We start from the raw sequence: 25,460 nt of genomic DNA, 5'->3' as shown, positions 1-25,460 counted from the left end.
TTCTTCCTGGGCTTGATTAATCATGGAACATGGATAGAAATTAACCTGAATTTTAATCCCCAGGGAGACTCCTGTTGGTTGAGGTTGCATCTTCCAGGAGGGTTTAGCAGGAAGCATTCTGAATCTTCTACAACATGATTCCTTTATTCCTCTTCCGTATTCCACCTGCTGCTACTTGGGTACAGTGGCCTTAAGTGGACAAAATATATGATGGGATCTGAATGCCTGAACCTGATTGGGTACACCACTTGGCCAGTGGGCAGGAGCAGGACTTAGGAACCTCAGAATCCAATAGTATGGTTTCTGAGAGTTGGAAAAGTGATTGGGAGTTTGGGGTGAAGGTCAAAGTAATTTCCCCAATTCCTCCTTAAAATTTACACACGCGCACACACACACCACCCCCTCCCCCCCCCCCCCCCAACCCCACCCCCAAGCTGGTTTCAGCAGTTGGGCAGAGTTAAAATGAGTTTCATAAAATTAATTGATCTGCCAGTTTTATTGGGAAGTGTTAATCTTTCAAAGAAGCTGTAAATCAGAGTTATCCAGTGCAGAAGAAACTGTTTTGGCACACAGTGTCAGTACCCTCATGTAAAAAACATTTGACCTTCAACCTAATTCCATTGACCAGCACTTGGCCCAGACCCTTGAATGTTATGACAGGCCAAGTGCTCATTCATGTATCTTTTTTGAAGGATGTAAGGCAACTCGTTTCTCCCACCCTCCCAGATAGCACATTCCAGTCCGTCACCACCCTCTGGGTAAAACCATTTTTCCTCACATTTTCCACCCCAACTAAGGTCCTGCCCCTCATCTTGAACCCTCCCCTAGTGACTGACCCTCCAACTAAGGGGAACAATTGCTCCTTATCCATTCTATCCATGCACCTCAGTCAGATCGCCCCTCAGCCTTCTCTGCTTCTTTGAATGCAACCCAAGCATATCCAACCTTTCCTCAATAATTTAGTTTTTCATCCCAGGCTGCATCCTGGTGAATCTCATCCTCACCCTCTCCAGTGTAACCATATCCTTCCTATAATGAGGCGACCAGAAATGCACACAGTATTCTAGCTGTAGTCTCACCAAAGTTCCGTACAACGTCATCATGACTTCCCTGCTTTTGCAATCTATAGCTTGATTGATTAAAGGCAAGTGTCCCATGTGCCTTTTCTCATTACCCAAGAAATACCCTTCCACCTGCAGAGATCTGTGGACAAACACACCAAGATGCCTTTTTATTTCTACAGAACTTCCTGGTGCCATATTGTTCATTGAATACTTCCTTGTCAAATTACTCTTTCCAAAGTGTATCACCTCACACTTTTCAGAGTTCCATTCCATCTGTTGCTTATCTGCCCATTGACCATCCAGTTTAAATCTTTTCTTAGTCAACCTCACTGTTAGCCACCTGACCAATCACTGTGTCATCTGCAAAGGTACTAATCCCGCTCCCCTCTGTCCCAACATGGTCAGCTGTGTCGTTTATATGGATGATGAATAGTAGGGGACCAGCATAGAGCCCCGTGTACCCCACTGGACACTGGCTTCCAGTCAGTAAGGCAGTCTTCTGGCATCAGCCTGTGTCTCCCACAACTGAGCCAGATTTGAATCAACTATAAAATAACCTTGTGTCTCATGTGCATGTGCCTTCTTGATAAGTCTCCTATGTGGGACCTTGTCAAAGGAAAATTTAAAGCTAATATAAGAACCAACAGATGTTCTCTATCCAAGTGCAGAAAGCAGAAGGAATAGAGTTAGAAAAGCAATCAAGTAGTTTCTCACTTGTCAGCAAGATCACTCCAGATCTCCACAATAGGCATCACTGACCTTTCCAACATCCACCGTGAGGGAAGATCCCTGCACTCCAATCTGGGATGTTGGTCAGTAGAAACTCTGCCAGTCACAGTGTCTCTAAGTTGGGGACTGAGCATCAGGTATGATATTCTATATCCTTCAGAGTAGAAAAAGGAATCATATGTGGTACATTTCTAAGAAGGGACTCAGTGATCATAAACTTTGAAATAGGTTCTTTATCAATTTCAATTTTTAAAAAATGTATAAAACATCTGTGCTTCACATAAGCCGCCAATATATTTTATGATTCACCTTTGGAATTTTACAGCCAAGTTTCCACACTGGAGCTGATTCCTGGTGTTTTTGCTGCTTTTGTTTATATTGAGAGATTGAAGGTGACACTGGCTGAGAAACTCCTTTCACAGGAGCAGGGAGCACTGATGTATACAGCTGGCAACTAGCAGCAATATGTTGTCTGTCCTGCATCGTTTGAGGTGGTGAGAAGCCAATCTTGTTGTATTGACACACGCATACACCAGTGGCATGGGTGAAAACGAGACTGGAATTAATGAAATGCAGCATATTAAGAAGCTCAAGCTACTTCTGTGCTTCGCAGAAGACTGTGTTGTGACAGGAGTCTGCACCAGCACCAGATCAAATTTGCTGCCAAGTAACATTTAATTATGCTTCTGTGAAGCTAGTGCCTTGGGATAGTTTACTACATTAATGTTGCTACATAAATATAAGTTGTCATTGTTATTGTCTATTTTGAGCTGCTGCTACTGTCCGATTTCAGCCTGGAAATGTCTAAAAGCCAATGCACGTCAGTTCAGTCATTAGAATGAATGAAATCAGTTATAAAGCATGAGGCATTGCATTTGAAACCTTCTGAAACTTCCCAGCATCCGTCTGTCATTATTAAACTGTTCACCTGCCAGGCATTTCAACCACAGCATCATTTTATTCCACTAAAGAATAACTGATGATGCAGCTTTTCATTCAAAAAGCTGAGTATCATTTACATAAATTCAATAATCTGCACAAACAGTGTTTTGGCTTTGACACACAAGATAAGCAACCATTTGGCTCAAAAATCCATGCTTGTACAATTCCTGCTGCTCTCTGAGACATAATGTGTTGCCCAACTTCAGGGAGAAATTAGCCCAGAGCAGAATAATCATTAAAACAGTAGACATACAGTACAAGATGCATTTATATATATATAATTGCACATAAATTTACACTGCCAAAGACTGACTCATGAGCAATCCCAAAAAGCTAATGTCTGTAGAATAAAAGTGTCAAGCAGTTGTTTTTTTGTGAGTTTATTTTATGAAGTTTATCAGACACCTAGAGACACAGCCTCTCATGAATTATAACATCATCTGTTTAATGTTTGTCATTAACCATTAACAGAAGTAGTTAGGATTTGTTAGAAAGCACTCTTCTCATGTTCTCAAACTCCTATTCAATTCAAGGCAATTTCCTCATTCGGTCTAACATTTTTGGAAAAATGGAAATGGTCTCATCCAACAAATCTCAAAAACATAAGTTGCAAAAATAGATCATCAGGTCTGCGCCACGATGAACGTAATTGGGGCTAATCTTGGACTTGAGTTTCACTTCCCACTCCCTCCCCAAATGAGTTCATCAGCACTAAACTAGATCCAAGTTCATTGCCTGTTGGAAGCTAAACTGGAACACTGTCAATTAACTGAAACAGTCGTCCTTCCTTGGGTTCAGATAGTGAATCATGAGCCATTTCAACTTACTCCTTCATCACAGTCATATAGCACAGAACAGGATATTCTGTCAGTTGAGTCTACCCCAAACTATCTCATCAATCCCATTTTCCAGCATTCAAGGCTATGGGCCAATGCTATGAGAATTAAGTGCTCATTCACATTTTTTTTTTGAAAGGTTACAAGGTTTCCTGCCTTAACTACCCTCCCAGGTAGTGCATTCCAGATTCCCATCACCTCCTTGGTCAATATTTTCCTCAAATCCCCACTAGGGTGGCATGGTGGCTCAGTGGTTAGCCCTGCTGCCTCACAGTGCTAGGGACCCTGGTTCAATTCCTGCCTTGGGCAACTGTCTGTCTGTGTGGAGTTTGCACAATTTTTCCATGTCTGTGTGGGTTTCCTCCCACAATCCAAAGATGTGCAGGTCAGGTGAATTGACCATGCTAAATTGCCCATAGTGTTTAGGTGTATTCGTCAGGGGGAATGGGTCTGGGTGAGTTACCCTTCAGAGAGTTGGTGTGGACTTGTTGGGTCAAAGGGCTTGTTTCCACCTGTAAGTAATCTAATCTAAACCTCCTGCCTTTTCATCTTAAAATTATTGACCCTTCCACTAAGGGGAATAGCTGCAATAGCTCCCCTCTACCCTGTTCCCCATCCCTCATAATCTTATATACCTCAGTCAGGTCTCCCTCAACCTTCTCTGTTCCAAAGAAAACCACAAGAGCTTATCCAACCTCTTTTCAAAACTAAACTTCTCCCATCCCAGGCAGCAGCCACGTGAATTTCTTTTGGACTCTGTCCAACGCAGTCACATCCTTCCTGACCAAAACTGCATCATCTTGACTCTTTTCCCATTTGCAATACTTCCAGGTAGATGAAAGTGATGATGCAGTATTCTCTGCGTTTATAGAAAGCCAATTGAAATCATGGTCACCAAGCAAGAAAGGTTTACGTGTTCTCAAAGAAAGAAACCACTGCAAATAGTAAACTGGTTCACGACTATTCTTTAGAGAGTCACCGAACTAAAAGGTTAACTCTGATTCACGTTCCACAATTGCTGCCTGAACTTTTGTCCTTCCTTCACGTTTACAATATTACCATGCTTTGTTTCTGAAATGAGCACTTCAAGTTAATAAAGCATAACAAAACTTCTGTCCAATCCACCATCAGCTGCACTGTCAATACTGAGCCATATTTGTGGGGTTTGCAAATCAGTGATGTCATAATATAGTGAAGGCCACATGCTCGTTTCCTTCGTTTTGGAGTGTTTCAACACTTTAAAGTTTGACTGTATTGAACTACCTCCAAATCCAAAATTCAACTGATCAACAAAGATCAACAAAGGGAGAATGAGACCCAGAAGACTTGAACTTGTATGTTGATCAGCACAAGCAATGTTATATTGTGGGTCTGATCTCCCTTTCTCAGTGGCAATGGATGGCGGCTTTACTCAAGGTAGGACATTAGCTTTGAACTCAGTGGTCTTCTCTCCCCTCACCACAGACACCGTAGCATTGGCTGGTTATGATTGGAAGAACATTCTGAAGATGAATGAAGCTCCTGTGTCTTCTGATTGGTTTGAACAAAGCCAATGTGTGTTAACCTGGATTATATTAGAAACTCTTATTTTCGATTGAAAAAAAGTGTAATGCCTCTGAAGTGGGAGTTGACATGGGACACACAAACACAACATGGCCACTGAGCCATTACAGCGAACCAAGCACAGATACTGCCTGAGGCCAACAGGATACCAACTCAATAGACACAAAAGATAGATAATTAGTTTAAAGTGGGTGGGGGAGAGAATACACATCAGTAATGTCTACTGCCTGCTGAAGTGTCTGAGTCCAGCCACCACCACCTTCAATAGAAATGTTAACTGCCTGAGACTGGTTGTATATAAGTGCTAATATCTTAGATTTGCAGTAATGGGAAACAATCACGACTAATTACTGCAGCAATGGACCTCTGTGTAGCTGCTGAAACTGACAATGACTCTGTAATATTTTCTGTAAACAAACCATGTTGCGCAAACAAAGACTCGATATCTGGACCATTACACCATGAAACATATAAGATAGTGTGACACATGCACCGAGGGTGAGAGAAGGTTTGCAGCTGACAGGCAAGATGCCAGACATCTCTCTCTCTCTCCAGAGCTCCAGTTTCTTTGTACAATAAACTCTGTCATTGAATCCTGACTCTAACTCAGAGACTGGTAATGTTCTCCACAACACTCAAAATAAGAAAGAGTTGAAAGAAACGGTTTCTTGGTCTTATCAGGAAACTGATCTTCAAACGCACTTGTCCCTCCTGTGGGGGCTTGACAATAAACATCATTGAGCTTCAAAATACCATGATCTACCCTTGCGGATCCATCACGGTTCCACAACAACACCAGAACTTCTACACCTGCAGGTTTAAATTACTACCCTTCTGAAATCCTATTGTTACCACAATTTTTTATTTTCCCACCAGTAATTATGAATGAGGAATGTTTGAGGCAGCAGTTCGAAACCACAACCCTCTACATTCTGTGCATTTGCATTCCAGACACTTGGCAGCTGTGGTAATCCTGCATTTATCATCTTTGCAATTAGTGGGCTGGAGGCAGAAACATTAACATGAAATAAAAGGATGGTATTCCCAGATGACAGGAAATAGGAATATACGTAGGCTCTGCGAGGAGGGTTCATTTAGATTGAGGTTCTTTGAGTCTACTTGATTAATACAACCTCCTGCTTTAGTCAAACTTATTAAAATACCATTTTTTTAAATAAATTGCCTTTGGATAATGTTGACAGTAACTCAGCTTAATGGTTGATCAACAATGCAGGAGCCTATGGACCATCAGTTTATTATTCATCGTGCCATTTACCTAATATGGAGGGGACAGGAATAGCACACATGTCAGAATCATAGCACATTACAGCTGAGAAGGAGCAAATTCAATCATCAATCCCATGCTGTCTCTTTGAAAGAGTTTGGTTTGAATTCCCTGCCTTTTTGCAAACCCTTTATATCTTTAACTTCCCTTTGTTTTCTTGGGTATGTTGCATTTTCTTTCCAACTTTTACTGTGCACCTTACTACACAAAACAGGATATCATCTATAATGTCTCCAGTTGCTTTACTGATTATTTTCACTTATCTTAAACTTAGTCATAGAAACCTGCAATAACACTGGACTAAAGGCAACACAAAATGTCCAACCTCATAGTCTGGGAACCCCGCACTGCCCAGTTCTACCTCCTTCCCAAGATCCACAAGCCTGACCACCCTGGCCGACCCACTGTCTCAGCATGCTCCTGCCCCACTGAACTCATCTCTACCTACCTCGACACTGTCCTATCCCCCCTAGTCCAGGAACTCCCCACATAATTTCGAGACACCACCCACGCCCTCCACCTCCTCCAAGACTTCCGTTTCCCCGGCCCCCGACGCCTTATCTTCACCATGGATATCCAATCCCTCTACACCTCCATTCGCCATGACCAGGGCCTCCAAGCCCTCCGTTTTTTCCTCTCCAGACGTCCCCAACAGTACCCTTCCACTGACACTCTCATTCGTTTGGCCGAACTGGTCCTCACCCTTAACAATTTCTCCTTTGAATCCTCCCATTTCCTCCAGACCAAAGGGGTAGCCATGGGCACACGTATGGGCCCCAGCTATGCCTGTCTCTTTGTTGGCTATGTAGAACAGTTGATCTTCCGTAATTACACCGGCACCACTCCCCACCTCTTCCTCCGCTACATTGATGACTGCATTGGCACCACCTCGTGCTCCCGCGAGGAGGTTGAGCAATTCATCAACTTCACCAACACATTCCACCCTGACCTTAAAATTATCTGACTATCTCTGACACCTCGCTCCCCTTCCTGGACCTCTCCATCTCCATTAGTGACGACCGACTTGACACTGACATTTTTTACAAACCCACTGACTCCCATAGCTACCTGGATTACACCTCTTCCCACCCTATCTCTTGCAAAAATGCCATCCCGTATTCCCAATTTCTCCGCCTCCGCCGTATCTGCTCCCAGGAGGACCAGTTCCACCATAAGACACACCAGATGGCCTCCTTCTTTAGAGACCGCAATTTCCCTTCCCACGTGGTTAAAGATGCCCTCCAACGCATCTCGTCCACATCCCACACCTCCGCCCTCAGACCCCACCCCTCCAACCGTAACAAGGACAGAACGCCCCTGGTGCTCACCTTCCACCCTACAAACCTTCGCATCAACCAAATCATCAGCCGACATTTCCGCCACCTCCAAAAAGACCCCACCACCAGGGATATATTTCCCTCCCCATCCCTTTCCGCCTTCCGCAAAGACCGTTCCCTCCGTGACTACCTGGTCAGGTCCACACACCCCTACGACCCACCCTCCCATTCTGGCACTTTCCCCGGCCACCGCAGGAACTGTAAAACCTGTGCCCACACCTCCTCCCTCACCTCTATCCAAGGCCCTAAAGGAGCCTTCCACATTCATCAGAGTTTCACCTGCACATCCACCAATATCATTTATTGTATCCGTTGCTCCCGATGTGGTCTCCTCTACATTGGGGAGACTGGGCGCCTCCTAGCAGAGCGCTTTAGAGAACATCTCCGAGACACCCGCACCAATCAACCAAACCGCCCCGTGGCCCAACATTTCAACTCCCCCTCCCACTCTGCCGAGGACATGGAGGTCCTGGGCCTCCTTCACCGCCGCTCCCTCACCACCGGTCGCCTGGAGGAAGAACGCCTCATTTTCCGCCTCGGAACACTTCAACCCCAGGGCATCAATGTGGACTTCAACAGCTTCCTCATTTCCCCTTCCCCCACCTCATCCTAGTTTCAAACTTCCAGCTCAGTTACTGTCTCCTTGACTTGTCCGACCTGCCTATCTTCTTTTCCACCTATCCACTCCACCCTCTCCTCCTTGACCTATCACCTTCATCTCCTCCCCCACTCACCCATTGTACTCTATGCTACTCTCTCCCCACCCCCACCCTCCTCTAGCTTATCTCTCCACGCTTCAGGCTCACTGCCTTTATTCCTGATGAAGGGCTTTTGCCCGAAACGTCGATTTCGCTGCTCGTTGGATGCTGCCTGAACTGCTGTGCTCTTCCAGCACCACTAATCCAGTATTTGGTTTTCAGCATCTGCAGTCATTGTTTTTACCTAATTAAAAATGATGGTTCATCATTAACACTAAAACCAACAGCAATAGAGTTCCTGACTAATTGAATCAATCAATCTCTATCCATCAGACACAACAAAAACAGATATGTCATGAGAAAGCCCCCAGTGATAAAGAAGTTCTGGTAACTTTTCCCACCCAGACATACTGCACTTGCTACATTAGCATGACTTGAGTAAGTTGTGCATCCAAGAAGACTCCACTCTTCAGTTCATGCAGGTACATCACAGTTCATGGAGTTTTCAGCAGCCTGTGCCATCCTTTAGACCTACCACAAGTTCCCTCTTTGACCTCCTGGCTCTTTCGAGCCTTCCAGTCACCTGATCTTCCATTCTCCTTCATTGCAAAGTATCTGGGTGGCCTCAGCTCCTTGGCTTTAAGATGAAGGGTTCCAATGTTGGGTGCCTTTTGGGCCTCTCCATCCAAGCCAAGGGGCTGACTTGTGCAACAATGAACTAGACTCTTTCAAGGCCAGGACATTGAAAGGAGCTGCTGAAACATCACAGCTTATCACAGACAATGGATGACTGCTTCCCAGCTGATATCATTTCTCTACATTCACTGAAGGCTGCAGTTCAATGTTATGGAAATAAATAGATTTATTTTCATCAACTCACAAATGACAGCTGCTCTGAGAGGGTCACTGATTATATCACAGAAACTAATAGATAGATAGCTTTATTAAGAAATAACATCTTACCCCAATCAACGGTCCATGGCTGGAATATCAGACGCTGCCTGTGAATGTGCTGCTACATTAGGCTGGGAGAACAGAAGCCCCGTGACTGGAGGATTTCCAGCATTTAGTTATTGATTGTGCTGTTTACTCAATATTTCAGTTTTTATTAAGCCTACAATGTAATAATTGTATTTACTATCTACCTAACAATAACTGATGTACATGTTGCATTTTTATTTCCTAATCAAATCATTTGGGCCAGTTTACCTTTCTATTGTAGAAAGTTCTTCTTATCAAAACAATTCTGTGTGGGGGTAGGGAAAGGAGAAATGGGAATATTGATGAGGATTTCCAGGAAGTTGAATGTTCATTGTACACACAATTGACCTCATATGAAAACTGTGCAGACTGTTCTCTATGATTCTTTCCAACTACTAACTAGTAGGCAAGTAACTCACCTCCTGACTCCCCAAACTCTGTCCACACACAAGTCAGGAGTGTGATTGAATACTCCCCATTTGCCTGGATGGGGCAGCTCCAACAATACTCAAGAAGCTCAACACCATCCAGGACAAAGCAACCTGCTTGATTGGCACCACACCACAGGCATCCACTCCCTCCACCACTGATGCCCAATAGCTGCAGTGTGTACCATCTACAAGATGCTCTGCAGAAATTCACCAAAGATGCTCAGACAGCACCTTCCAAACCCACGGCCTCTTTCATCAAGAAGGACAAGTGCAGCAGATAAATGGGAATCCCACCCCCTGCAAGTCCCCCTCCAAGCCACTCAGCATCTTGACTTAGAAATATATCACCATTCCTACAGTGTCACTGGGCCAAAATCCTGGAATTCCCTTCCTAAGAGCATTGTGGGCCTACCCTCCAGCACATGGACTGCAGCGGTTCAAGAAGGCAGCTCACTCCCACCTTCTCAAAAGGCAACTAGGGATGGGCAGTAAATGCTGGACCAGCCAGTGACCCCCCACATCCCATGAGTGAATAAAAGAAATAATTGTTCCCTTGGTAATTGGATGTGATTACTGGGTTGAAATTTTGAGTGATCAAAGTGGTGCATGCCTCCATTTGCATTCCTTTTGAGAATGTTACCATTTGTGATTTATTGCAGTCTCAGTTTTTATTTATTCATGGGATGTGGGTGTTGCATCTCCTCCCTATAATGGTCATGAATGAGCCAGGTGAGTTTTTATAACAATCAGCATGGTCTGTATTGGTTGAACCTTTCATCTTCATATTTTTAAATTCAATTTCCACAGTGGGATTCAAACCCAGATCCCCAGAGTGTCAATCTCTGGATGACTAGCCCCAGTGACATTACTATGACATCACCACCACCTCTGCCTTCTTAGAGTAGAATACATGGTTACAGAGCCTTCCTTTACATTTCCCTGACGTGGATATCCCCCAGAAAATGTTTAAAGGTTTGTTTATATTCTGTGAGAAAGATCAAATGCAGTCTGTGATAGCACATCATTTGCATATTTGCACGGTGTATATTCAGAGCTTGTCTTTCCCACTTTCTGTTTGCAATCCTCCACGTGACTGCTTGCCTTCTCTCACCCTGTTAGCTCTCTGCTGTAAGACAGCAGCGAGGTCGAAACTGGGCTTTTCCCTGGCTGTATACATGTCATTTTTAGGTTATGTCCTTTTGTACTGGAACCCCCATCATTTCCTGTACACCTTCCCCTGATTTTGATGAACAATAGTTTGTTATTTGTGTTTTTCAGACTTGTTCAGTAACTCCACCTTGTTCACACCTGCTGGGTTGATGAATGTCCTTGATAATTTTGTTCTGATCCATCATTGACCAGGCACTGAACTAGATGAGCCATATTAATGTTGTGGTCCAGTGATAGTGTCCTGACCTTTAGCCCAATAGGTCCGGGCTGGAGTCCCACTTCATCCAGGGATAAGCCATAACATCTCTAAACAGGTGGATTTAAAAATATCAACAAATATTTCTATTCAAAAGCAAATCAGAGGCTATAGATTTTCAGCATGTAACTCATCTGACTCCCCAAAGCCTATTCACCATCTACAAGACACATGTCAGGAGTGTGATGGAATACTCCCTACTTGTGATGGAATACTCCCGACTTGTGATGGAATACTTCCTACTTGTGATGGAATACTCCCTACTTGTGATGGAATACTCCCGACTTGTGATGGAATACTCCCTACTTGCCTGGATGGGGGCAGGTCCAACAACACCATCCAGGACAAAGCAGTCTCTTTGATAGGCACTACAGCTGCAAGCATTCACTCATAGAGTTACAGAGATGTACAGCATGGAAACAGACCCTTTGGTCCAACTCATCCATGCTGACCAGATATCCCAACCCAATCTAGTCTCACCTGCCAGCACCCGGCCCATATCCCTCCAAACCCTCCCTATTCATATACCCATCCAGATGCCTTTTAAATGCTGTAATTGTACCAGCTTCCACCACTTCCTCTGGCGGCTCATTCCATACATGTACCACCCTCTGTGTGAAAAAGTTGCTGTTTGGGTCTCTTTTGTATTAGAGTACTGCTGAAAAAGCACAGCAGTTCAGGCAGCATCCAAGGAGCAGTAAAATCGACGTTTCGGGCAAAAGCCCTTCATCTCTTTTATATGCTTTCCCCTCTCACCCGAAACCTATGTGTCATTTTGAACAGGACAAAGCACTCTCAAATATTATTCTACATTTATCCAAGGTGTATTATTGCTGAACAAAGTCTCTTAGTCCTACCTTCCAGCAATTTCAGAATTCCCATATTATTGTAGGAATCCTAACATTCACAAGTACAATGGCTCAAATTCTATTTCCCTGATTAATTTAAGTTTAGATTTAGTTTTATTATCGTGTGTACTCAAGTACAGGGGTACAGTGAAAAGTACAAAGTACCTAGGTACAAAATCTTAGTTACAGAAATAGAAAATAAAGAAATAAGTTAAAAGTACAGCGCCACAGGCTTATTAGCATAATAGTTCAGGCTCAATAGCATAAAACAGAAAATAAAGGAATAAAGGTAAAATATTCAACATTTCAATCCTTCCTGAGGCCATGACCCTGTAGATGCTCCAAGCTGCGCTTTCCCCAAGAGGCCACCATCCCCCCCACCCTACCCCTCTCCGCCCCCCCACCCTACCCCTCTCCGCCCCCCCACCCTACCCCTCTCCGCCCCCCCCACCCTACCCCTCTCCGCCCACTATCTGTCTGACTACTTTCTCATGATTCCCCTGAATAATCATATTGTGCTTGAATACCCTAGGTACACCTACATCACTCCCATGTCAAAGCATCAAGGTACACAAAGGCTATAAGGCTATATTAATTACACATTTCGGGGTATATTGGAGATAGTATTTCCATTTTATACACAGTTGACAATCTGAGTTCAAATTTTGAGCTGGTTTTCTGAATTTATTCAATGCTTCAAGTTTCTACTCCGGGAGATTGGGATCTGTTCTGGGGGAGGTGAGGCTATTACAAATTGGATGGTCTACACCTGGGAACCAATGTCCTTGGGGGTGTTTTTGGTAATATTGTTGGGGAGGGTTTAAACTAATCTGGCGGGGGACTGGAACGAAATGAGGAGGTTAGCGGACAAGAAGGACATAGTAACTAAAGACTGTAACAAACTAGATAATGAAGTCAGCGTGACTAAGGGGAAGTGTAGGCAGGGAGCAGATGATGAACGTAAAGGGATTGGTGGTCTGAGGTGTACTTGTTTTAATGCAAGAAGTGTAGTAGGTAAGGCAGATGAACTTAGTGATTGGATTAATACCTGGGAATATGATGTTGTTGCTATTACTGAGACTTGGTTGAGGGAAGGGCATGATTGGCAACTAAATATCCCAGGATAGCGATGCTTCAGGTGGGATAGAGAGTGAGGTAAAAAGGGTGGAGGAGTTGTATTACTGGTCAGAGAGGATATCACAGCTGTGCTGAAGGAGGGCACTATGGAGGACTCGAGCAGTGAGGCAATATGGGCAGAGCTGAGAAATAGGAAGGGTGCGGTAACAATGTTGGGGCTGTACTACAGGCCTCCCAACAGCGAACGTGAGATAGAGGTACAAATATGTAAATAGATTATGGAAAGATGTAGGAGCAACAGGCTGGTGGTGATAGGAGATTTTAATTTTCCCCAACATTGACTGGGATTCACTTCATGTTAGAGGTCTGGATTGAGTTGAAATTGTAAGGAGCAATTAAAAAGCAAATATTTGTGGCTTTGCACTAAACATAAAATTTATGAATCTCTACAAGTATACAAATGAGTGCCTTCAGCAGAAACTTTCAATGATTGAGTCAATCTTGGGAAGAGCCTCTCTTGTGTCAAGGCTGAGTTCCATCGCCGTGTTTGGATCAATTACACTGCAAGTGCTATCCCCCGATATTTGTGTTTGATTGGCAAATTGGCTAAAATATCCTGAACAAAGTGTTTTTTGTAAGATTGAATGGAATTGCATGCACATATCACACAAACATCTGAATATTTAATCAGAGATAAAGTTAAATAACCAAACATTGAGTTTTGAATTGATACAGCTTCCATTAAATGTGTTGTAAAATACATCCTTAATATTGCAATAGAATTGGACTGGAAAGGTCAAATTTTTCCCGTCAACTTAAACTTCTTGGTTTATGTGCCCTCAAACCAAGACATAAGAATGTGGGAGCCTTGTTACATTTTCATTCCGATGAGAGAAGTTGTGATTCCAGTGAAAGCCAGTTATCACCGTTTCAAAACTTGTTTTTAGTGAATTCCAGCCCATCTGTACTTTGTTAAGAAGCTATTTTGAAGCCTTGTAACATTCCTCCAAAATGAGTTTCTTTCTGCACTTGTTTGGCCACTTTTCATACTTTCCTGTCATTTTACTACTGTGCATTGCTATTGCTTAAACCTCAAACTTTGAATTAGACTAAACGTTACACCCATCAGAAACCCCATAATGCAACAATGCAATGCTGACATAATTCAACAAAAAAGTATTTCATTGCTTGACTTAACTAAAGCTTTCAAATTAAAGCTCCACCCAAAATATTGACTATCCTTTTAAGTTGGCTAACGTAAATGTGTGGGCTGAAAATGTGTTGCTGGAAAAGTGCTGCAGCTCAGGCAGCATCCAAGGAGCAGAAGAATCGATGTTTCGTTGATTCTCCTGCTCCTTGGATGCTGCCTGACCTGCTGTGCTTTTCCAGCAACACATTTTCAGCTCTGATCTCCAGCATCTGCAGTCCTCACTTTCTCCTAATGTAAATGTGATCAATCATTTATGAATCCGGTCCACAAGCTTCCCAGTCAAATCAACAAAGTATATTCTGTAAGAACACAGTATTTTGTGTTCTCTCCCTTCATCTTCAACTTCAATCTCTTCAATATTTGGCATAGTTGACATCTCTGACCTCTTCCAGCTCCCAGTGTAGTTTTGGTGGGACGGGGGACATGCTGTTGCTCTCTGAACTGCCACAGCCACTTCTGCTAATGACGTCTCTTTCAATATTGCCCCCATTACTTCAATTCCTCATCTGTACATTGGTCCTCAGCAGCATCAATTGTTCACATTCTGATAGTGAGGGTTATAACTCATCTGATTGTTAATGTACACTGTGTTTGATACATACCAAATTGTAAATGAAAGAGAAATTTCTGTAACACATCAGCAAGCCTGGAGGCTTTATGTTGAATGTTCTTCAGTTGTCATAACTTAGTTCCAAACATCTTTTAGTTTGAAACCAAGGTAAGTGTAATTGTGCACACAATTGCCTTTGATCATTTCATTAGATTTAGTTGTTTGCAACACAGAAAGACACCATTCGGCCCATTGTGTCCACTCCAGTCGGTGAAGCTCTGATGACACTAATCCCATTTTCCAACTTTTGAAAATTTCATTACTGCTTAACTGTTTGAATGGAGAGTGCAGAAGGGCATACCAGGAGCAGCTCCAGGTATACCTGAAGAGGACGAGTCATCCTGGTGAAGCCACCAAACAGGACTACCTGCATGCCAAACAGCCTAAGCAGCAAGTGATAGACAGAGCTAAACAATCTCACAACCAATGGATCAGCTCTAAGTGCTGTAGTCCTGCTGCATCCAGTATGAATGGTGCTGGACAATTAAACAATTCACTGGACGAAGAGGCTCCACAAATATCCCCGTCCTTAATGATGGAAGAGCCCACCACCTCAGTGCAAATGACAAAGCTGAAGTATTCGCAGAAATCTTCAGCCAAAAGTGTGAGTGGATGATCCATCTCCACCTCTGCCAGTGGTCCCCAGTGTCACAGATACCAGTCTTCACCCAGTTCAATTCATTCCACGTGATATTAAGAAACAATGGAGCCACTGGATATTGCAAAGGCTATGGGTCCCAATAGTAATCCTGCAATAGTACTGAAGACTTGTGCTCCAGAACTTGACGCTCCCCTAACCAAACTGTACCAGTATAGCTACAACACTGGCATCTACCCAGCAATGTGGAAAATTGCCCAGGAATGTCCTGTACATAAAAAGCAGGACAAATCCAACCCAGCCAATTACTGCCCCATCAGCCTACTCTCGATCATCAGTAAAGTGATAGAAGGTGTCATCAACAGTGCTTTCAAACAGCACCTGCTCAGCAATAACCTGCTCAGTGACGCCCAGTTTGGGTTCCACCAGCGCCACTCAGCTCCTGCCCTCATTACAGCCTTGGTTCAAACATGGACAAAAGAGCTGAATTCCAGAGGGGAGGGGAGAATGACAGCCCTTGACATCAAGGCCATAATTGACTGAATGTGGGATCAAGGAGCCCTAGCAAATCTGCAATCAATGGGTATCAGGGAGAAATTTCGCGACTGGCACAAAGGAAGATGGTTGTGGCTTTTGAAGGTCAGTCATCTTAGTTCCAGAACATCTCAGGATAATGTCCTGACCCAGCCATCTTCAGCTGCTTCATCAATGACATTCCCTCTTTCATGAGGTCAGAAGTGAGGATGTTTACCAATGATTGCACAATGTTCAGCACCATTCATAACTCCTCAGATATTGAAGCAGTCTATATTCAAATGTAACAATATTCAGGCTTGAGCTGTTAAGCAGCAAATACCATTTTTGCCACACAAATGCCAGGCAATGATCATCTCCAACAAGAGAGAATCTATCCACCTCCCGATGATATTCAGTGGTGTTGCCATCACTGAATTCCTGACATCCTGGGGATTACTATCGACCAGAAACTGAAATGGACTAGTCATGTAAATACAAAAACCTGACCTGCTCTTGGGAAATAAGATGGGGCAGGTGACTAAGGTGATAGTAGGGGAACACTTTGGGTCTAGTAATCAAAATCCATACTATTTACAATAGTTACGGAAAAAGACAAGTCTTCTATTAAAAATTAAACTTTTTAATTGGAGTAAGGCAAATTTTAATGGTATGAGACAAGAACTTTCAAAAATTGATTGGAGTAGTCTGTCAGGCTAAGGAATGTTTGATATTTGGGAGGCTTTCAAAAGTGAGATAATGAGAGTTCAAAGTCATTATGTTCCTGTTCGAGTGAAAGGTAAAGCTAGTAGGATTGGAGAACAATGGTTGAATAAAGATATTGAGATTCTAGTCAAGAATAAAAAGAATCAATATGAAATATAAACAACTACTTACCGAGATATTTGTATCATCGATAGTCACAGGTGAGGTGCTGGAAGAGTGGAGATTGGCAAAAGTGGTACCACTGTTTAAAAAAGGTGGTAAGGACATGACAGGGAACTATAGACCAGTGAACCTGATGTCGGTGATGGGCAAGATGTTGGAGGGAATCCTAAGGGACAGGATGTATACCTATTTGGAAAGGCAAGGACTGATTAGGGATAGTCAACATAGCTTTGTGCATGGGATATCATGTCTCACAAATTTGATTGAGTTTTTTGAAGAAGTAACAAAGAGAATTGATGATGGCAGAGCAGTAGACGTGATCTATATGGACTTCAGTAAGATGTTCAACAAGGTTCCCCATGGGAGACTGATGAGCAAGGTTAGATCTCACGGAATACAGGGAGAACTATCCATTTGGATACAGAACTGGCTCAAAGGTAGAAGACAGAGGATGGTGGTGGAGAGTTGTTTTTCAGACTGGAGGCTTGTGACCAGTGGAGTGCCACAAGGATCGGTGCTGGATCCTCTACTTTTGTCATTTACATAAATGATTTGGATGTGAACATAAAAGGTACAGTTAGTAAGTTTGCAGATGACACCAAAATTGGAGATGTAGTGGCAGCGAAGAAGGTTACCTCAGATTATAACAGGATCTTGATCAGATGGGTCATTGGGCCAAGGAGTAACAGAAGGAGTTTAATTTAGATAAATGTGAGGTGCTGAATTTTGGAAAGCAAACCTTAGCAGGACTTTATACACTTAATAGTAAGGTCCTGGGGAGTGTTGCTGAACAAAGAGACCTTGGAGTGTAAGTTTATAGCTCCTTGAAAGTGAAGTCACAGGTAGATAGGATAGTGAAGATGGCGTTTGGTATGCTTTCCTTTATTGGTCAGAGTATTGAGTACAGGAGTTGGGAGGTCATGTTGCAGCTGTACAGGACATTGGTCAGGCCACTGTTGGAATATTGCGTGCAATTCTGGTCTCTTTCCTGTTGGAAGGATTTTGTGAAACTTGAAAGGGCTCAGAAAAGATTTACAAGGATGTTGCCAGGGTTGGAGGATCTGAGCTACAGAGAGAGGCTGAACAGGCTGGGGCTGTTTTCCCTGGAGGGTCAGAGGCTGAGGGGTGACCTTATAGAGGTTTATGAAATCATGAGGGGCATGGATTGGATAAATAGTCAAGTCTTTTCCCTGGGGTTGGGGAGTCCAGAACTAGAGGGCATAGGTTTAGGGTAAGAGGGGAAAGATATAAAAGAGACCAAAGGGGCAACCTTTTCATGCAGAGGGTGGTACATGTGTAGAATGGGCTGCCAGAGGAAGTGGTGGAGGCTGGTACAATTACAACATGTAAAAGACATTTGGTTGGGTATATGAATATTCATATGGAGGGATATGGACCGGGTGCTGGCAGGTGGGACTAGATTGGGTTGGGATATCTGGTCAGCATGGATGGGTTGGACCGAAGGGTCTGTTTCCATGCTGTACATCTCTATGACTCTATGACTCTATAACTGGGTTCAAATGTTGAACAGTGTAAAGAATATCAAGGCGGTACGAGAGAGCCTTGGCAGATAAGGTTAAGGATAATCTGAAGAGGTTCTACAATACATTAAGGGCAAGAGAGCAGCTAGAGAGAGAGTAGAGCGCCTTAAAGATCAACTAGGTCACCTTTGTGTTGAACCTTCGGAGGTCGGAGAGATACCAAATGAATATCTTGTGTCAGTTTTTACTGTGGAGAAAGAAATGGAGTTTAGAGAACTCACGGAAATAAATATTGATGTTTTGAAAACAGTTCGCATTACAGAAGAGGAAGTGCTGGAGTTTTAGAAAATATAAAGGTGGATAAATCTCCAGGACCTGATCTAGTGTATCCCAGGATTTTATAGAAGATAGAACATTGCAACGCAGTACAGGCCCTTCAGCCCTCGATGTTGTGCCGACCTTCATACCAATCTGAAGCCCATCTAACCTACACTATTCCATGTACGTCCATATGCTTGTCCAATGACGACTTAAATGTACTTAAAGTTGGCGAATCTACTACCATTGCAGGCAAAGCATTCCATACCCTTACTACTCTCTGAGTAAAGAAACTACCTCTGACATCTGTCCTATATCTATCACCCCTCAATTTAAAGCTATGCCCCCTCGTGCTCACCGTCACCATACTTGGAAAAAGGTTCTCCCTGTCCACCCTATTTAACCCTCTGAGTATCTTGTATGTCTCTATTAAGTCACCTCTCAACATTCTTCTCTCCAACGAAAACAGCCTCAAGTCCCTCAGCCTTTCCTCGTAAGACCTTCCCTCCATACCAGGCAACATCTGAGTAAATCTCCTCTGCACCCTTTCAAAAGCTTCCACATCCTTCTTATTATGTGGTGACCAGAACTGTACACAATACTCCAAGTGTGGCTGCACTAGAGTTTTGTACAGGTGTAGCATAACCTCATGGTTCCGGAACTCGATCCCTCTATTAATAAAAGCTAAAACACTGTATGCCTTCTTAACAACCCCGCCAATCTGGGTGACAACTTTCAAGGGTCTGTGTACATGGACACTGAGATCTCTCTGCTCATCCACACTACCAAGAATCTTACCATTAGCCCAGTACTTTGCATTCCATTGTACTGACCAAAATGAATCACCTCACACTTGCCCGCATTAAACTCCATTTGCCATCTCTTAGCCCAGCTCTGCAGCTTATCTTTGTCTCTCTGTAACCTACAACATCCTTTGTCACTATCCACAACTCAAGCGACCTTAGTGTCATCTGCAAATTTACTAACCCATCCTTCTACGCCCTCATCCAGGTCGTTTATAAAAATGACAAACAGCAGTGGACCCAACACCGACCCTTGTGGTACACCACTAGTAACTGGACTCCAGGATGAACATTTCCCATCAGCCACCACCCTCTGTCTTCTTTCAGCTAGCCAATTACTGATCCAAACTGCTACATCCCCCACAACACTATTCCTCTGCATTTTGTACAATAGCCTACTGTGGGGAACCTTATCGAACGCCTTGCTGAAATCCATATACACCACATCAACCGGTTTACTCTCATCTACCTGCTTGGTCACCTTCTCAAAGAACTCAATAAGATTTGTGAGGCACGACCTACCCTTCACAAAACCGTGCTGACTATCCCTAATCAAATTATTCTTTTCTAGATGATTATAAATCCTATCTCTTATAACCTTTTCCAACACTTTATCAACAACTGAAGTGAGGCTCGCTGGTTTATAATTACCAGGGTTGTCTCTACGCCCCTTCTTGAACAGGGGAACCACATTTGCTATCCTCCAATCTTCTGGCACTATTTCGGTAGACAATGACAATTTAAAGGTCAATGCCAAAGGCTCGGCAATCTCCTCCCTGGCTTCCCAGAGGATCCTAAGATAAATCCCATCTGATCCAGGGGACTTATCTATTTTCACACTCTGCAGGATTTCTAATACCTCTTCCTTGTGAACCTCAATCCCACCTAGTCTAGTAGCCTGTATCTCAGTATTCTCCTCAACAACATCGACGTTTTCTAGAGTGAATTCTGTCGAAAAATATTCATTTAGTGCTTCTCCTATCTCCTCTGACTCCACACATAACTTCCCACTACTATCCTGGATTGGCCCTAATGTTACTCTCGTCATTCTTTTCCTTAAATGCCTATAGAAAGCCTTTAGAAAGGGTTTACCCTGATCCTATCCGCCAACAACTTCTCATGCATCCTTCTGGATCTTCTGAGCTGTGGGAAATTAGAGAGGAAATTGTGGAGCCCCTTGCAGAAATATATGTATCATCTATAAATAAGGGTGAGGTGGTGGATGATTGATGTTGTGCCTTTATTTCAGTAGGGCTGTAAGGAGAAGCCTAGGAACTATAGACCCATGAGTCTGACTTTGATGGTGGGTGAGTTAGATTAGATTAGATTCCCTACAGTGTGGAAACAGGCCCTTCGGCCCAACAAGTCCACCGACCCTCCAATAGCAACCCATCCAGACCCATTCCCCTACATCTAACACTACGGGCAATTTAGTATGGCCAATTCATCTAACCTGCACATGTTTGGACTGTGGGAGGAAAACCAGAGCACCTGGAGGAAACCCACGCAGACACGGGGAGAATCAGGAATTGAAACTGGGTCCCTGGTGCTGTGAGGCAGCAGTGCTAACAACTGAGCTGCCGTGCCGCCCCACGGTTGTTGGAAGTAATTCTGAAAGAAAGGATTTATATGCATTTGGAAAAGCAAGGAATAATTAGGTATAGCCAGCATGGTTTTGTGTGAGGGAAATTGTGTCTCACAAATTTGATTCAGGTTTTGAGGAAATAATGAAGAAGATTGATGAGAGCAGAGCATTAGACATTGTTTACTTGGACTTTAGTAAAGCTTTTGACATGTTTCTGCATAATAAACTGATTAGTAAAGTTAGATCATGTGAGATTCAGGGTGAACTTCCCAATTGAGTACAAAATTATGCTGAAGAGTGGCAGATGGAGTTTAATTTGGGTAACTGTGAGGTATTGCATTTTGGTAAAACAAACAAGGGCAGGCCTTAGAGAATTAAAAGTCGGGACTTGTATGGTATTCTAGAACAGGAAGACCGAGGGATTCAGGTACATAATTCTTTGAAGGTTGCTTGACATCTAAATAGGGTGGATAAGAAGGCATTTAGCATGCTTGACTTCATTGTTCAGACCATTGAGTGTAGGAGTTGGGATGTTATGTTGAGGTTGTACAGTTCATTGATGAGGCCACTTCTTGAGTACCATGTCCAGTTTTTGTCACCCTGTTATGGGAAGGATATTATTAAATTGGAAAGGGTTCCGAAAATATTTACCAGGATGTTGCCAGGAATGGAGGATTTGAGTTGAAAGGAGAGGCTGAATAGGCTGGGACTCTTTTTTCCGTGGAGTATCGGAGGTTGAGGAGTGACCTTATAGAGGTTTATAAAATCATGAGGAGTATGGATAAGGTGAATAGCAGGTGTCCTTTCCCGAAGTTGGGGATTTCAAGACTAGGAGGAGTTTTTTAACATGAGAGGAGAAAAGTTTAAAAAAGACATGAGGGCAATGTTTTTATACAGAGAGTGGTTTGTGTGTGGAATGAACTGGCAGAGGAAGTGATAGTTGTGGGTACAGCTATAACATTTAAAAGACATTTACAAAGTAACCTTGATTATCCAAAGGACACGAGCGGAAAGTATTCTGTCCAGTTTAAGCGAATTCCTGATAATTGAATGCTGGATAACATAGTTTTGCCAAGCATCGGGACCTTGCAACCTTGTCAGATAATCTGAAATTTGCATAATTGAATGCCAGATAATCGAGGTTACTCGATAGATAAGTACGTGAATAACAAACGTTTGGAGGGATATGCAACTCAAATTACTTTGTTTTTAATTCCAGTTGTATGAACTGAAAACTAGTCTCAAGAGATGTGGGGTATCTTATTTATATATATTTTAATGTAATTTATTTTTGACTTAAGTTATTTGAATTTTGATTTGGATGTGTCATTTGGATTTTGTGTGTGTCTGAATGAATTAATTGTTAACTGGTAAGTCTTCTATAGTCATGGTGAAAGGCAAGACGTTTTGGTTTTTGCTTATGTGTTTTCTGAATCTCCCTTCATTCAATTGGTGGAAGGTGCAGCTTGCAGCACGTATCCATTTTGTTCATTCATGGGATTTGCATGTGTCTGACTGGACCAGTATTAATTGATCATCCCTAATTCCCCACAAGATGGTGGTGGCTGAGCTGCCCACTTCAGCCAATGCAGATCATGTGCTGTAAGGACACACACACAGTGCCAGTGAGAGAGGGAAAGTCAGGATTCTGACCCAGTGACACTGAATATGGATATATTTCCAAGTCTGGATAGTTTGGGGTTTTTATTGAGGTTGAAATTTACTCAACATTTGCTCCTGGCATGCACTTTGAAGTACGTGAGAATTTTTCTTGTTCAACTTATTAGACAGGATTATAAAATGCCCCAAATTGTGATGGGGGTTGGGGGGGGGGGGGGGGGGGGGGGAGGGGAGGTGGAAGGTACTATATCAATGTGACTTTTATTTAAAGCTAGAAGTTTCCCATTAAAAAGAGCAAGTGCATCCTTGAATAGTAAGAATTCATGTTATATGTTGTGGAGTCATTCCATTACCATTGACTACTGAAGTTCATCAATAATACCAACAGTAAGATGATTGGATATGCTTACAAACCTTTTTGTTGGATTCTAGTTTCATTGTGATACTTCCCAGAAACCATCATATTCTGAACGTTCACAAATAAAGCCAGCCTCCTCCTTCAGAGTTCAGCTAATGTACCCTTGGGTTTTGCTGAAAAAAAGACACATTTTATATACAAGTGTGTTCCACTTACTTGTGGAGGGATGTAGTTACATTGGAGGCATCTCAGACGAGGTTCACGAGATTGATTCCAGGGTTAGGGGATTGGTCTTTTGAAGAGAGGTTGAGCAGTTTCGGCCAGTACTCTCTGGAGTTGAGAAGGATGCAAGGAGATGGAATTGAGGTTGACAAGACGCTAAAGGGATTGACAAAATAGACATGTGGGGTCATCCAGAATGTGAGGTCACTGTTCTCGGATGAAGGGTTACTGCTGTAGGATTAAAGGTCACCACTCTAGGATAAAGAGTCACCACTCTCGGATAAAGGGTCACTGATTTTGGATAAAGGGTCACTACTCTATGATGAAGGGTCACTGCTTTCGGATAAAGGGTCACTGCTCTAGGATAAAGGGTCACTGCTCTAGGATAAAGGGTCACCGCTCTATGATGAAGGGTCACCACTCTATGATGAAGTGTAGCAGATTTAAAGCACAGGTGAGGAGAAATGACTTCCCTCAAAGAGTCATGAACCTGTGGAATTCATTCCCCCAGAGTGCGATGAATGAAGGGAGATTGAGTAAATTTAAGGAGGAGCTGGACAGATATTTATGCTAGCAGGCAAGAAAGTGGAATTGAGGCCAAGATGAGATCAGCTATGATGGTATCAAATGTTGGAGCAGGCTTGAGGGGCTGAATGGCTGCCTCCTGCTCCCAATTCTTATGTTCTGATGTCCTTGAAACTTTTTGTCTTTCACTCATCAGCCTGACTTTCAGCTGAATTTGTTTGAGGCCAGCTGTACATCTTATTAGTGGCTTGTTGGTCTTCTCACATCCACCTTGATATTTTTTCCTTCACTCTTGGAATAATTCTGAAAGTTAGTGATATTGTGATTGGAATGGGATCTGCTGGTTGGACCTCCTAGAATATGAGTTCCCTGATTGGGGCTGTTAACCTGGTCCAATCAGGGAGCCTTGGCTGACAAATTTAAACAGGAGTGTCAGAGGTTCTGTTCACTCTGGGAGCTGGGACAGTGTCAAGGATCCTCCCCGTGTAAATAAAGGGGTACTTGGTGAACGGATGCCGTTCTCTGTGGAGTTATTTCACGTGAGAGTGAGACAAGCTTATATTTCCAGTCTTTTGTTCAGAAATATGTGAATGCGTGTGTGGCTGTGAGTGAGTATGCTTTTCTTGTTTTCTCATCTCTAGTTTTTGCAGTCTGGAAATTCCTTCCTAAATCCCTAAGCTTCTCTCTCCACCTTTCATTACTCTTCTCTTTCTGACTATTGAAGCTGACCTCTTTTGATCAAAGGCTTGATTATGTGCTCCAATATCCCCTCATGTGACTTGGTATTAATTTTTATTGGGTGTTCCTGCAAAGTGTCTGGGACTTTTGACCCTGTTAAAGGAGCTAATTAAATCTGAGCTGTCATTAAGCTGATCCTCTCTCCAACTTGTAGCTTTTAAACTTTCAGCATTGTGTTGAAAAATGCCTTGTACATAAATCTGAACATCAGCTTCTCCTTAAAGAATACAATCCTGCATGTCACTGGATTTTAAAACCGATTTCTGTTGCATACCAGTTACTTCTTTCACCAAATAAATGTAAATTGAGCAGTCTCGTGTAGAACATTCTACCAGATAAGACCATAAGACATAGGAACCACCATTCAATGAGGTCATAGTTGATCTGATAACCCTCAACTCTACTTTCCTGCCTTATCTCCATAACCCTTCTGATTAAAGATCAGTCCATCACAGCCTTAATATACTGAACAACCCAGCCTCTAAGCTGAAGTGTATACTATGAATTTGGGGATAGATGATATACAATTTTTTTGAACTTTTCCTGTAATTCATATTACTGAAACGTGTTTTTTTTTATTGTGGAAACTGCATCAAGAGCATTTTGCTCCTGAAATCAACCCATTATCTGAGTGACTTGTGTACTTGAACCAGAGCAAGGGGAAATTATCTCCAGGATCTCTTTTCGCATTAGGATTAGCATATGTAGCATAGAATGAAATATACAGATCAAAAAGAGAGAGGTTGCAGGATTATGGCATCTGAATTTGATTCT

The 25,460-nt window shown here is 42.9% G+C and overlaps 1 protein-coding gene across 16 annotated transcripts in view; it reads left to right on the top strand.

The window, feature by feature from the left end:
- Positions 1-25,460, top strand: part of rap1gapa (RAP1 GTPase activating protein a) — a 558,062-nt gene that overhangs the window by 233,628 nt on the left and 298,974 nt on the right. The gene's annotated exons all lie outside the window — the stretch shown is intronic.

Source organism: Chiloscyllium punctatum, chromosome 16 (assembly GCF_047496795.1).
Source record: "Chiloscyllium punctatum isolate Juve2018m chromosome 16, sChiPun1.3, whole genome shotgun sequence".
Taxonomy (NCBI): Eukaryota; Metazoa; Chordata; class Chondrichthyes; order Orectolobiformes; family Hemiscylliidae; genus Chiloscyllium; species Chiloscyllium punctatum.
This window is presented reverse-complemented; position numbering and strand designations above follow the sequence as displayed.